This window comes from Phoenix dactylifera, chromosome 6 (assembly GCF_051530095.1).
Source record: "Phoenix dactylifera cultivar Ajwa chromosome 6, Ajwa_hap1_PhDact_Kaust_v1.1, whole genome shotgun sequence".
Taxonomy (NCBI): domain Eukaryota; kingdom Viridiplantae; phylum Streptophyta; class Magnoliopsida; order Arecales; family Arecaceae; genus Phoenix; species Phoenix dactylifera.
In genome coordinates this window covers 14,165,372-14,179,668 of record NC_143195.1, presented here as the reverse complement: position 1 = coordinate 14,179,668, position 14,297 = coordinate 14,165,372, and positions in this window count along the sequence as shown.

The following is a 14,297-nucleotide window of genomic DNA, read 5'->3' as shown; positions in this document are numbered from 1 at the left end:
ATATTTAAAAACATACCAAGTACACATTATCATATCTATGATCAATAAACAATAATGCCATGGATAAAAACTCTCAATCAAGCATATAGAGAATTCATAGAGTTATTCTTAATAAATTGATTAATCATTTAGCAACTTATCCAATAGTGAGTAAAGTATACCAAAAAAATGAAGAGATTTGATTATATTTCCAAAAGTATTTTCTATATCACAAAATTGATCACTACTAGCAAATCATATCAAATACTAAAGCACAAATAATGATGAGATGCAAGAATTACTGATTTCATTATTTTTTTGTTAATAACTTTTTAAGTTTCTTTATGTTCCATAGGTACCTTGGTACACCTATGTGTACATCCTCATTTTCTCATTTTGGGTACCCAAGCTTGCTTGAGTCCTTGAGAGTTAGGACATATGGTTCCTTTTGGAATCCATATCTGTTTAATAATAATAACTTTACCATTTGATTTAATTATACTAGAACGATAGGTAAAGTTGTTATTCCCATCCTTTTCATTTTTGAAATAAGTTATCTTATTTAATGGTTTGCTTGGTAAATTGATAACCTTTTTCTCTAGAGATTTATGGCTAAGTGAAGGAGTCAAGCTAAATTTTGATTTATCAAAATCAGCATATTGGCTTTCAAACATCATTTTTAATCTTTCTGAACTTACAGTGAATTTGTTAATAAAACATTTTAATTGGTTAATTTCTTTACTTAAGTTTTGATTTTCTTTAATTAAGCTATGATTTTTCTGAATCAATTCTTCTGAAAATGACCTTAAGCTTTCATTTTCAGAATTTAGTTTCTTAAGATTTTTATTCTTTACAGATAATTTTCTACAATCACTATACAACTCATGAAAAGCATTTAAAAGTTCATCATAAGAAAATTCTTCATGAGATTCGTTTGGTTTGAAATTAGATTCAGATTTTACTTTTTCTTCTAATGCCATAAAACATAAATTAGTTACCTTTTGTAGTTCACTGTTGCTCCTAACTTTCAATTCTTTGTCTGAATTTCTCTTGGTCAAGGCTTTCTTGCGTTTTACCTCTTTCTTCCTTTCTTCTTGCTTCCTCTTCTTCTTTGTCTTTAGGAAGCTGATTTGCCTTGGAGTCGACTCGGACCTTATTGGAGTCGACTCGGTTAACTTGAGGGTCGACTCTGAAATACTTGGGGTCGACTCGACTGAGATGGAAGTTTCAACACCTTTTTCTGCAGTCTCATTGTTAGTATGCAATTGAAGTACATGTGAGCTACTCTGAGATTTCTCATAAATATTTTCTAAAGTATCCCAGATCTCCTTTGCAGATAAGCATGCAGAAATTTCATTAAACATTGTTTCTTGAATCGCACAATATAATATGTTCATAGCTTTAGCATTTAATTGTGCTAAGTCTTTTTCATTAAAAGTTTGAGAGAGTGTGTGAGGGTCATTTATTATGATTTTCCAATAGTAATAGTTTTGTGATTGAATAAAGATGCGCATGCGTATTTTCCAATGTGCATAGTTTATGCCATTAAATAGTGGAGGTGTGTCAATTGCTTGTCCTTCTCCTAGAAAACTATCTATTTGAGTTGTCATGATCTTTGGCTCTAGTCGGTTAAGACTACAAATAATATTTGAGCACCTGCTCTGATACCACTTGTTGCCCAGTAGATACAACCCAAGAGGGGGGGTGAATTGGGTCTTTTAAAACTTTTATGCTACTTCTAAAACTTTATGAGTAACTATGCTAAGTTGTATAGATGCACAGTGAAAGTTAAACTTAGCAAGGGTTTGATGTATAGACTTCGACTTGATTAAATATGCTTGCAACTAAAGGATGTGCGGATAAGAATTAAGCAAGCAATTTATCTAAGTAAGTAAGTGTGTTAGTTAGACAATAACTAGAGGCATTACAAACACAAAGGACATATAGTGGTTCGGTGCACCCCAGCACCTACATCCACTCCCCAAGACCTCTTGGGAATTTCACTATAATCCTACCGATTACAGCCGGTTGTTTTACAAGCTCACAACCCAACTTGTTGTTTTACGAGCGCACAACGAACTCGGTCGGTTTTCCCAGGCTCACCGACTAGAACCACTCCGATTGTTTTCCCGGGATCACAATCGAACCCTTACACGTTGGTTTTACCCTCGGCTCACCAACAAACCTAAACCCCGTTGGTTTTCCCTTTGGCTCACCAACAAACCTTAATCCCGTTGGTTTTCCCTTTGGCTCACCAACAAACCTTACACCGTTGGTTTTCCCTTTGGCTCACCAACAAACCTTTAACCCCTTGATTCAATCCCTTGATTGAATCAAGTTACAAGATATTAAAACAAAGAATAAAAACAAATCAAAGCTTCTTAAACAAGCAGATATGACAATATAAACAAATAGAGTAAAGAGAAGCCCTCAAACGAGTTTTGAAGATGGAGGAGCTCGGCTTCTTCTTTACTTGATCCTCCTCTGATTTGGCATGAAGTAGAGGATCCCCGAGGCAGCACACGGATGGAGAGGAAGCTTTCGGATTCACTTGGATGCTCTTCTTCTCTCTATTTCGTTTTGGATGGCCCTTTTGTGCTTATGGGAGATTTCCTTTGTAATCTCTTTGAGATCTCTTTCCTAGATGATCTCTCCCACTTCCATAAGTTCTCTCCTAGCTCTCTTCTTGTTTTTATAGCTTTTGATAACGTGGAAACAAGAATATAGCCGTTAGAGACAAAAATAGAGCCGTTGGAACCAGTCTGCACCTCCTGACAATATTACCGTTGGGATCGGAGTCGACTCGCGCGATCAGGAGTCGACTCGCCTGTTGCAGGAGTCGACTCGTGCTTTACTGGAGACGACTCGGCCACTGTTCCAAATTTGAATTATGGTGCATCCTCGACTGGGAGTCGACTCGTCTTAACCCGGAGTCGACTCGCCAACTTCTGGAGCTGACTTGGCAATTTCGGAGTCGGCTCATCCACTGAAGTCCGTGGATCCAATTTTGAATTTTGTCCTCTCGAGTCGACTCGACTGTCCTGGGAGTCGACTCGAATCTCAGACCCCGAACTCCCGATCCTCTGTCTTTTGGCTCGTCCAGTCTTGGAGTCGACTCGAACTTCCTTGGAGTCGACTCGGCTCTCAGTTTTCGAAAGTTGGTCTTCTGCCATCTTAGTGTAGTGCTGCCTTGGAGTCGACTCGAGCTGTCTGGGAGTCGACTCGAATCTCAGAGTCGGAAAACTGATCCTCTGTATTTTGGACCCGCGCTGCCTTGGAGTCGACTCGACTTGTCTTGGAGTCGACTCGCCTCTCAGAGACGAAAATACCGTCTTCTGTCTTGGGGTTGCGCTGTCTTTGGAGTCGACTCGGACTTTGTGGGAGTCGACTCGAATCTCAGTGTCCAAAAACTGCTTCTCTGAGTTTTCCCTTGTGTACCACTGAGAGTCGACTCTCGCTTTCTTTGGAGTCGACCCGACAACCATTGGAGTCGACTCGCATTCCTCAGGAGTCGACTCGAATCTCAGGGTCGAAAATCCCTCTCTGACTTTTCTGCCTTTTACACCCTGGAGTCGACTCGTTCTACTCTCGAGTTGACTCGCCAAGCATTGGAGTCGACTCGAATTCCTCAGGAGTCGACTCGAAGACTATTCTTTTAAATTTTCCTTGAATTTGCTCCTCCAATTTGAATCTTTTGAACTTGAGACTTGGGCCAATAACTTGTAGCTTTCTTCCAACTTTTCTTGAGTGCTTTTAGAGGCCTTCTTGTGTTCTTCCAACTTGCTATGTTCCTTGCAACATAAATATCTTTCTCCTTGCAACATAAACATTAGTATCTATACTTCAAGGTTTTGTGATCATCAAAATCAATCTATGAATCAATCTTTGGGTCATCAATTGGTATCAGGCTGGGATCGTGAAGACTGGGATGGGATCCGGATGCGCCACGGGCGGAGGAGGAGGCGGAGACGCTGGAATTTCGACGCGGCTTGATGGCGGAGCTGGATCTCGGCTGCGGGCTGCGTCACAGGCGGAAGACGAGGCGGAGATGCTGGTTGCGGCGTGGAGCTGGAAATCCGGAAGAGGAGATGGCATGAACGCGGTGGGCACGACGCGGGATCGACGGGAGGAAGGTGGACGGCCCTGATGCAAGGAGGGAGGAAGAAGATAAATAGTGGCTTATATATATATATTTATTTATTTTTATTATAACACTGTTCATATGAACAGTGTTTTTCACAGAACACTGTTCATATGAACAGTGTTACCTCGGAATACTGTTCACCTGAACAGTGATTCCAGTAATTTTTGGGAAAAATTATTTTTCTTGCTTTATTTTGACGTGAAAATGGGCATATATGAATTCAAAACAAGGATCTCCTCTATTTTGCTTAGTTTGGAAACGTGATGCGGAGACGGGAGGTTCTGAACCATTGGATTGCTTGGATAGTGGTCACGAGAAAGGAATAGGATTGGTTTGGAAATTGGCTTTGGATTTAAGGTAGGTTATGATCTTTAATTTGCTTGAACTTGGTCTCGAGCCCAATATTATTTAAATTCAATTCTTGCTAAACTGCTTCAGACCGGACTCGACAAAACTAAAAACAGGACCGTGACTTAATAAAATTAATCAAACATTTTCCCCATACAAAAATAATTAATTATAGCTTTCAATCTAATTAGGACCAAAACCCAATTAATTATAACCTTAGCTTGATTACAACTCTATCAGGTTACCAAACCGGGTTAACACAATCTCCTCCTTATATGTTTTCCTGTAATTTTTATGAAAGATTGCAAACGAGAGAGAGACAAGTTCAGAGTCTGATTTAAGAAAAGAATTATTTATTTTTTACCATATTTTAAATTTATTTCAATGATCATTCAATTTCATGGTAAAATACGTATTTATCAGTTTAAGAACATTGATAAGTGCTATGGAAAGATAACTAAATTATAGATTATTAAGCACTTATCACCTATCACAGAAGATGTACATAGAGAAAGTGCTGAAAAGATTCAGCATGGAAAACTCTAAAAGGGGTCTCTTACCCCTAAGGCATGGAATTCATCTCTCCAAGAACATGTGCCCCAACACATCTGAAGAGATTCAACGCATGAGCAAAATCCCTTATGCATCGGCAATAGGGAGCCTCATGTATGCCATGCTGTGTACACGACCTGATATAGCCCTTGCTGTGAGTGTCACTAGCATATATCAGTCGAATCCAGGTGAAGAGCACTGGACAGCTGTGAAGAATATTCTTAAGTACTTGAGAAGAACTAAAGATTTATTCTTAGTCTTTGGAGGAACATCAGAGTTAAAGGTAGAAGGGTACACAGATTCAGACTTCATGACTGATATCGATGATAGAAAGTCAACATCTGGATATGTGTTCTTGTGCAATGGTGGTTTGGTGAATTGAAAAAGTTCTAAACAACCGATCATTGCTGATTCTACTATGGAAGCTGAATACATCGCCGCCTTTGAAGCTGCTAAAGAAGGCTTCTGGTTCAAGAAATTTATTGCAGAGTTGGACGTGATGACATCAGATGTCATAACACTCTATTGCGATAATAATGGCGCCATAGCTCTTGCTAAGGAGCCAAGGTCTCATCAGAAGTCCAAGCATATAGAGCGGCACTTCCACCTCATACGCGACTATGTTGAGAAGAAGTATGTCGAGGTGCAGAGAGTAGACTCCGCGGACAACGTGACAGACCCATTCACTAAGCAGCTGAGTCGGCAAAAGACTGAAGCCCACCTTGAGAAGATGGGACTTAGATATATGACTATATGGCTTTAGTGCAAGTGGGAGATTGTTAGATATATGCCCTAGAAGCCAATCTGGCTGACACATTGTTAATTTTAGGACATAATTTTGTACTTGACTATTTATTATTGAATAAATAAAAGGCATCTTTTTTATTCATATTATTTATGTGCCTATGAATCGTCCAAGAATTAATAAGATGATGGTGCATATTCTTAAGAGTTAAGAATTTGAGCCATGCATCATTGGTGATTAATTTCTGAATGCTCCTGATCAATGGATCATCATGAGAACGGTGATCGATCCAATGAGATCAGTGCACACATTGCTTTCCTTATGGATGGACGAGACTCGAGTCCACGGTGTGGCGACACTGAAGTAATAGTGCAGGTGCTTGTTAAGAACAAGGGTACTGAGCGTGACCAAGACAAGAAGTCACTTGGATGTCTATCCACTCGTCAGTGACATGCTTGATGTTGCAGTAGTGTGACCAGTCCTTTGACCTGTGGTGCTTCGGCTACTTACAGTGAGGTTATTGTAGTTTGACTGCACATATACATGGTCTCTAGACATACGGGTTCATGCAGTGTAGATTGGCTGCAATAGGTTCACTGTAGGAGTAGGGTATGCACCTATATGGAATCTATCGACCTTGGTAGATAAGGAGAGATCCTATGTGATTTATAAGACTGAGTTCGTAAGACCTCGGCCGGGGCAGTATGCATAGTGGAGAAAGAGTTTTCTACTCTCGAACTTAAGTCGAATGAATCTTGACATATGACAGACGAAAGGGTTTGACGAGTTGTCCATGACCTCCGTCCTCTAGGGATCCACGATAGTAGGACTGTATCATATGATAATTGCATCTAGAGGTTCGTCATTCCATTTTGCTGGGTAGCCACTACATGCTGCTAGGTGTCACTGGTGGATGGTGAGACTCACAGGGAATATCTCGATGATCGATAAACTCTGATGAGTTGAGTTGGAACTGTTCCAACCCATTGAAAGGAGTTTTCAATGATATTGTGATAGAGATCGCAATATATCTCACTACCAGTCAGAATAGAACCTATGGGGTCACACACACTAGAGGTATTGACCGATCCGATGGTTGAAAAGTGATTATGAATCACGAGTAATCAATTCGATTGATAATCAATAGAAGAAGAAACAATGGAAATTGATTAATTGGACTTAAATACAAATCCTACTTGGAGTAGGACTGGGAGTCCTACTTGGAGTAGGATTCCTACAATCCTAATTAGATTAGGATTTTGAATTCAATTTGGATTCTTACTTAGAATAGGATTCCTAGAAGTCCTAATTGGATTAGGACTACGGATTCAAAGTCGAGTCCTAATTGGATTAGGACTAAAATTAAATAGGTCCTAATTAGATTAGGACTTCTTAAGTCCTAATTAATCATTAATCTAATGAACTATGATGAATCCTAATTTGATTAGGATTGAAGGGTTCAATTGAGTCATGGTTCAATCAAATCCTAATTGGATTAGGATTTGAAGGGAAACAAGTGCACCCAATCCTCTTTAGAAGAGGATTGAACCACCTAAGGTGTGACCCCACGCCCCACTTGATTAGATCAAGTGGGGGCATGCGTGATGAAGGGTTAGGAAGAGGTGTTGGCCGAAATCAAAGAGAAAAGAAGAGGGGCATGCACCCCTCCTCTTGGTTCTTAAAAGGAAAATAATGAAGCTCCTAAAAGGTAGGAGCTCCATATGCCTTTATAAGGACCAAAAGGCCAAACCCTAGAAGCAATTCTTCCTCTCCTCTTCCTTGTGCCGTGAGCCTCTGTCTCCCTTTTTCTTTGGTTCATCCGCAAGCAAGGAGAAAAAAGGAAGAAGGCCTTGGTGGCCTCCTCCTCCTCCTTTCCTCCTTCCAACGCAGGGAAAAGAAAGAAGGCTGCAGGGGCTTTGATCCTTCTTTGATCTTCATCCTTCTTCTTCCTCCTCCCAAGCACAATCAAGGGTTGATTCAAAGGGAGGACATCAGCCATCTAAAGTAGTCTCTGCAAGGGAGCTAGCACCCCGGGGAGACAAAGAAGCTTTGATCGGATCTCTACTTCGTGTGGATACCCGTAGAGGCCGGACGTGTGAACGGCTTCAAGCGAACCTTCATCCTAAACCACGAACTTCAGTTTGCGGTGATCGTCTATCCGCACAAGGTGAAGATCTGATCTACATAATTAGTTTAAAAGTTTTTAATTCTAATCTATCTACGAACAGTTTTTGAATAACGTTCATGTGATGAATGTTGATCCCGCTTGTGCCTCTTCCGCTGCCATCTGAATTTTTTTAAAATTTCTGCGGCATAGGCGGGTTCCCAACAACATACTCACTAGGAGTAGTGAGCAGATACCAGTCTGATCCAGGTAGCAACCACTGGAAGGTTGTAAAAACCATCCTTAAGTATTTGAGAAATACTAAAGACCAGTGGCTTGTCTATGGTGATTCTGACTTAAAACTTGAGGGATATACCGATTCAAGTTTTCAATCAGATCAAAATGATAGCAAGAGCGTGTCGGGTTATATCTCTACTCTTAAGGATGGTGCTATCTGTTGGAAGAGTTCCAAGCAGCACACAATGGTAGATTCTACAGAAAATTGATACAAAAAAAATATGGTTGACCCATTTACCAAAGTCCTCGGCATCAAAGAGTTCAACGAATACAAGTCGAAGATGGGTATTAGATACTGTGCCGATTGGCTTTAGGCTAAGTGGGAGTTGTTAGGAATTGTATCCTAAATGACAAGCGTCAGCATGTTGATGATTGAATTTTGTAAATGAATTGAAAAATTAATAAAGTGTTATTTGGAATTATTCATCATTGTAAATCTTCAAATGAACTCTTATATGATGAAGTCCTTAGGACTTATTTTATGATAAAGGAGGATTTATCTTCAAGTCCTTAAAACTGTTCGCGACCAAATGATATGTTGTTACAAGGACGACAGTATTATCGAGATTAGGTCATTGTGTAACATATACGTTGGTTGTCCTCTTAACCAAGAAGTGTGGAGACACTGGTATGCCACACAGGTGAAGTGTAGGAGTACATTTCACTGAATGTGACCAATTTCGGAATGCTCTACTGTCAAGAGATGTTCCGAGTGGATATGGGTATAAGTTTGGCCCTCTGACCCGAGACCGCAACCTGTGATTAGCAAGCAACTCACTGTACTTTGGTACCGGACTACCTGAATTTCTAATTCAGTGATGGAAGGTCACTGGGTGCAGTCAAGTACTTGCATAGTCAGTTGTTAGTCGAGATGGAATTGACCCCTCCTGAAAACAGGAGATAATGTCTTGTGATTAATTTAGCAAAATCTTGGCCAGGATAATTCCAGTGAGGAGTCATGGGATATCTAAAGTTAATGACATAATGGATGTACTAATTATAGGGTTGACAGTGAGCTCTAAGTATCCTGGCATTAGGAGTCAAAGGGATTGAATTATATAGTAACCATAGTCCAGGATTCCAGAATATTTGCTTCGCATATATTCGGCCTATCCGGACGTCGGGTACCATTGCTAGATGGTCCCATCGATTAGTATAGGAAGATGTTCCTATACTACCGGCTTAGGTTTGAACCTATGAGGTCACATGCATAGAAGTTTCTAGGTTGATCAAATGGCTGATTGATGATTAAGAATCATTCAGGAATAATTTGGTCAATTCGATTGACAAATTATCCAAAGCAAAAGTTGCATTAAAATAACTATTAAATTATTGGAGGATTAATTAGCAATTAGATTGCTAATGAACTCAATTTGATTGAGTAATTGGGCTTAGGTTGAGCCAAATTGAATAAGATTCAATTTGGGCTGCATCAGGATTTGACCTAATTGGATTGGGTTCAACCCAACTAGATTGAGCTTGATCAAATTGGTGGGACTTGATCCAATTAGATTGGGTTTGATCCAAATCAATTATAAGACCTTATTTGATGAGGATTATGAGTCCAAATAATCAGAATTGGATAAAAAGAAGAATCCCTAAATTTTAGGAACCCATCCTTATCTTCTTGGAGAAGAATGACACCTTGATTGTTTCCTAATATTTTCCATGCCTATCCTCCTTATTTTTGGCCAAAAATTGGCATGAGAAGAGAGGAGGTGTGGGGCTATATTTTATATAAAAATGGCACCTTAAATCTTCCTAGAAAGATTTAGATGAATTTCCTAATTTGTAGGGATTGCATGGTGCATGAAATAGGGTGGTCTGCAGCTGAACTTTGGATGCATGAATTCCTATTTTTTAGGAATCCAAAATGCACGAAATTTGGATATATTTATCTCCTCTTAGCTTCCAAATCATCAGAATTTTTTGGGGATTTTATCAGATAAATTAGTTGGCTAAATTAGGTGTGAGGCGTGGGGTGGTCTTTTGGCTATAAAAGATCCCCATGCCTTGGGTTCAAAATATACCATATTTAGAGGTTTTAAAAAATTCTGAAAAAATTCCCTGAGGGCCTCCATCCCTTCTTCTCCTTCTTCCTCACGTCCATCCTCCATATCCTTCAAGAACAATCAAAGGTTGAGTGTTTAGAAGGAGAAAGCTTCAGCCATTGCAATGTTCCTGCGCGAGCTAGCACTCCCGCGGAAGACGATCTACCTAGGGCTTCGCGTGTACTTCTCATAGAGGCCATTCGTGTGCGTGGATGCGAAGTCAAGGATCAGATCCACAAATTTCTTTCATTATAAAAGGTATTAATCCCACATCAATATTTTATTTTGGAGTCAGGGTCTAGGTCCGATTTCCCGAGGTTTTACCCTCCTTTGGAGCTCCTCATGGAGTTATCTCCTGAATCCATTCGATGGATATTCGGAGATTAATCGGAATAGAGTGTTTACCTTTCATATCTGAGAGTTAATCATGCATAAAAGTTTTAGCATAATTGTTTAAACGATTCCGGCATAATCCTATGTGTTCTTAAGGTGCTGATTTCTAGATTTGATCTTGTAAGCATGCATGAATTAAATTATTTGATTCGGTTTTTTCGCTGCATTTTAAAACTTAAAAAGAACTACGTATGGCTTGATCACCCTTATGAAGGGGTACGTAGGCAACCCGATCAGGTTCAGCCATGGTTTTCAAAAAAAAAAAAATTCAGCATGCTTAACACTGAAGAACCTAGGATTCACTTTCATATAAAATATTCAACAAGAGAACACTAGTTGTAGAAGAATCAATACACGTTATTTTTGATGAATCTAATGACCTTTCTTCAAGAAAGAATGTATATCTCGATGATGATGCAGGAGAACTCAATAAAGAAATCAAAGAATTAACCCTAAAGGATGTCTCTGCATCTGAAAATTCAGAATATGATGAAAATCAAGAAGAAGAAGAACAAATGCTTAAAGGTAAAACTAGTCTACCAAAAGAATGGAAGTATGCACCCAGTCATCCTAGAGATTTAATAATTGGTGATCCTTCACATGGTATTAGGACTAGATCCTCTATTAGAGATGCTTGTAATCATCTTGCATTTGTCTCTCAAATAGAACCAAAATCTTTTGAAGAAGCTGAAAAAGATAACAATTGGTTAATGGCTATGCAAGAAGAACTAAATTAATTTGAAAGAAACAATGTTTGGTATTTGGTTAGAAGACCTGAAAATATTTCTGTAATTGGGATAAAATGGGTTTTCAGAAATAAATTAAATGAAGATGACATTGTAATTAGAAATAAGGCTAGATTAGTTGCTAAAGGATATAATCAAGAAGAAGGAATTGATTTTGATGAAACCTTTGCACCCGTAGCTAGACTTGAAGCTATTAGGTTGTTACTTGCATTTGCATGTTTTATGGACTTCAAATTATTCCAAATAAATGTCAAAAGTGCATTTCTAAATGGTTTCATAACTGAAGAAGTTTATGTAGAACAGCCATCTAGCTTTGAAAATCATAAACTTCCAAATCATGTTTTTAAATTGAACAAAGCACTTTATGGCTTGAAGCAAGCTCCTAGAGCTTGGTATGATAGATTAAGCAACTTTTTAATAAAGAGTAATTTTTTAAGAGGAAATGTTGATAAAACTCTGTTCATTAAAAAGAAAAATGCTGATATTCTGATTGTTCAAATATATGTTGTTGATATTATATTTGGTGCTACTAATGAAAGTTTATGTGAAGAATTTGCTAAGCTCATGCAAAGTGAGTTCGAGATGAGTTTGATGGGTGAACTCAACTTCTTCCTTGGACTCCAAATCAAGCAAACAAGAGATGGAATCTTCATCTGCCAAAGTAAATACACAAAGAAAATCTTAAAAAAGTTTGGTATGAAAGATTCAAAACCATTAGGTACTCCTATGAGCCTCTCTTATAAATTAAAAAAAGATGAGCATGGTAAATCTTTTGATTCAAAGCTGTATAGAGAAATGATTGGATCTTTACTTTATCTTACAGCAAGTAGACCTGATATAATGCATAGTATTTGTATGTGTGCAAGATATCAAGTAAATCCTAAAGAATCACACTTTATTGCTGTTAAAAGAATACTAAGATACTTACAAGAAACTCAACATTTAGGTTTATGGTATTCTAAAGCATCTACAATTGACTTAATTGGATATTCAGATGCTCATTTTGCTAGTTGTAGATTAGACAGAAAAAGTACAAGTGGAACTTGTCAATTTCTTGGAACAAACTTAATCTCTTGGTTTAGCAAGAAGCTAAATTTTGTAGCACTATCTATAGCTGAGGCTGAATATATTGCTGCAGGAAGTTGCTGTGCCCAAATCTTATGGATTAAGCAACAACTCAAGGACTATGGCATGAAACAAAATAAAATTTCTATAAGGTGTGACAACACTAGTGCCATAAATTTGACTAAAAATCCCATACAATACTCAAGATCTAAACATATAGAAATTAGACATCATTTCATAAGAGATCATGCTCAAAATGGGGATATAAAAATAAAATTTATAAATACGGATAAACAAATTGTAGATATTTTCACTAAACCTCTTAATGAAGAGTTTTTTGTAAATTTAGAGGTGAATTATGCAGTTGTGATCCATTTTGATGACTAATTATGAATGTTAAATTGCATATTTTGATTGATTATTATTGGTTGAATTTTAGTTGATTTGATATGTGGTTTGAAATCGATTTTTAAATCTTATTTAAAAATATTTTGTCTCTTGAACTGTTTGAGGAGACGACTCATGTGAATGAGGAGTCGACTCATGTAGTAAGGGACGACTCATCACTTTCATGAGTCGACCCCTAACCTACAGGAGATGACTCATAAGTTAAAAGAGTCGACCCCTAATCTACAGGAGACGACTCATAAGTTGAATGAGTCAACCAAAGTGGAACTATTTGAAATAGATTTTAAAAACGTTCTCTCTCTGAAACGTTGAACCTGAAACGTCTCATTCCCTTTAGAACGTTTTCAGCCTTCAAACACTCTTTCAAACAAAAAACCTCCAAAAAACCTAGAAAACCTTTCCGAGGTCCCGATTGATCTTCCAATGGTGAGAAGAAAGCAACTCACATGCGGACCAAAGAAGAAGAGTATCACTCCGCAAACTGAGAGGAGAACAAAAGCTAGGGCAGAGAAAGCCGTGAATCCACAAAGACAAGAAACGCCACCACCTCAGCCCGATTCGGCCCCTCTATCACCTCCGTCTTCGGTTTCAAAGCAAGGTCCCCTCTCTATAAGAAATGTCTCTACTGGAAGAAGAGTGGATTTTGAGTTTTTGGAAAAGGAGAACTTCCTACTAGGTCAAAATCTAAAGGAGATGGGTTGGGAGTACTTGTGTTCACTGAATGTGCTAACCTATCCAGACTTGGTACGAGAGTTCTACAACAATGCAAGATTTGGGCAAGGTCAGATCTCATCCAAGGTTAAAGATATTCCTATCTTAATCTCTGAAGAAATTCTTAGGGATGCTCTTCGGATTCCCAATGATGGAGAGAATGGAGATTATTTAGAGGATAAAAAAGAAGGGATAAGTACCATTCTGAATAGAGAAGTTACAGAAGATTGGACTGAAGTCAGTGCCAATTAACTGAATGCAGAGATGCGTCTGGACTGAAGTCAGTGCCAATTAACTGAATGCAGAGATGTGTCTGTTGCATCACATGATCAACAAGATGCTATTTCCGAAGACAGAAAAATTTGATCATGTCTCAGAAAGAGACATGCTAGTTATGCATCATGTGATTCAAGGATAACAAAGATCTCTCTTGCAGTAGTAGTAGTGAAGAAGAAGACAATGAGGGGGATGAAGAAGAGGCACTTCTTGTGAGAAAATTCAGAAAGTTTATCAATAGAAAGAAAACCTTTCACAAGAAAAGGTTCCCTTCAAGCTCCTTCCACAAGGACAAGGGTAAGGAGAAGGAAAGTGAGGGAATCGGATGCTATAAGTGCAAGAAGTCGGGTCATTTCAGAGCTGACTGCCCCATATTGAAAAAGGGGGGCAAATTCAAGAAGAAGAAAGTCCTCTTCACTACTTGGACAGAATTCGACAACTCATCATCAGAAGAAGAACAAGAAGAGAAGGCCAACAT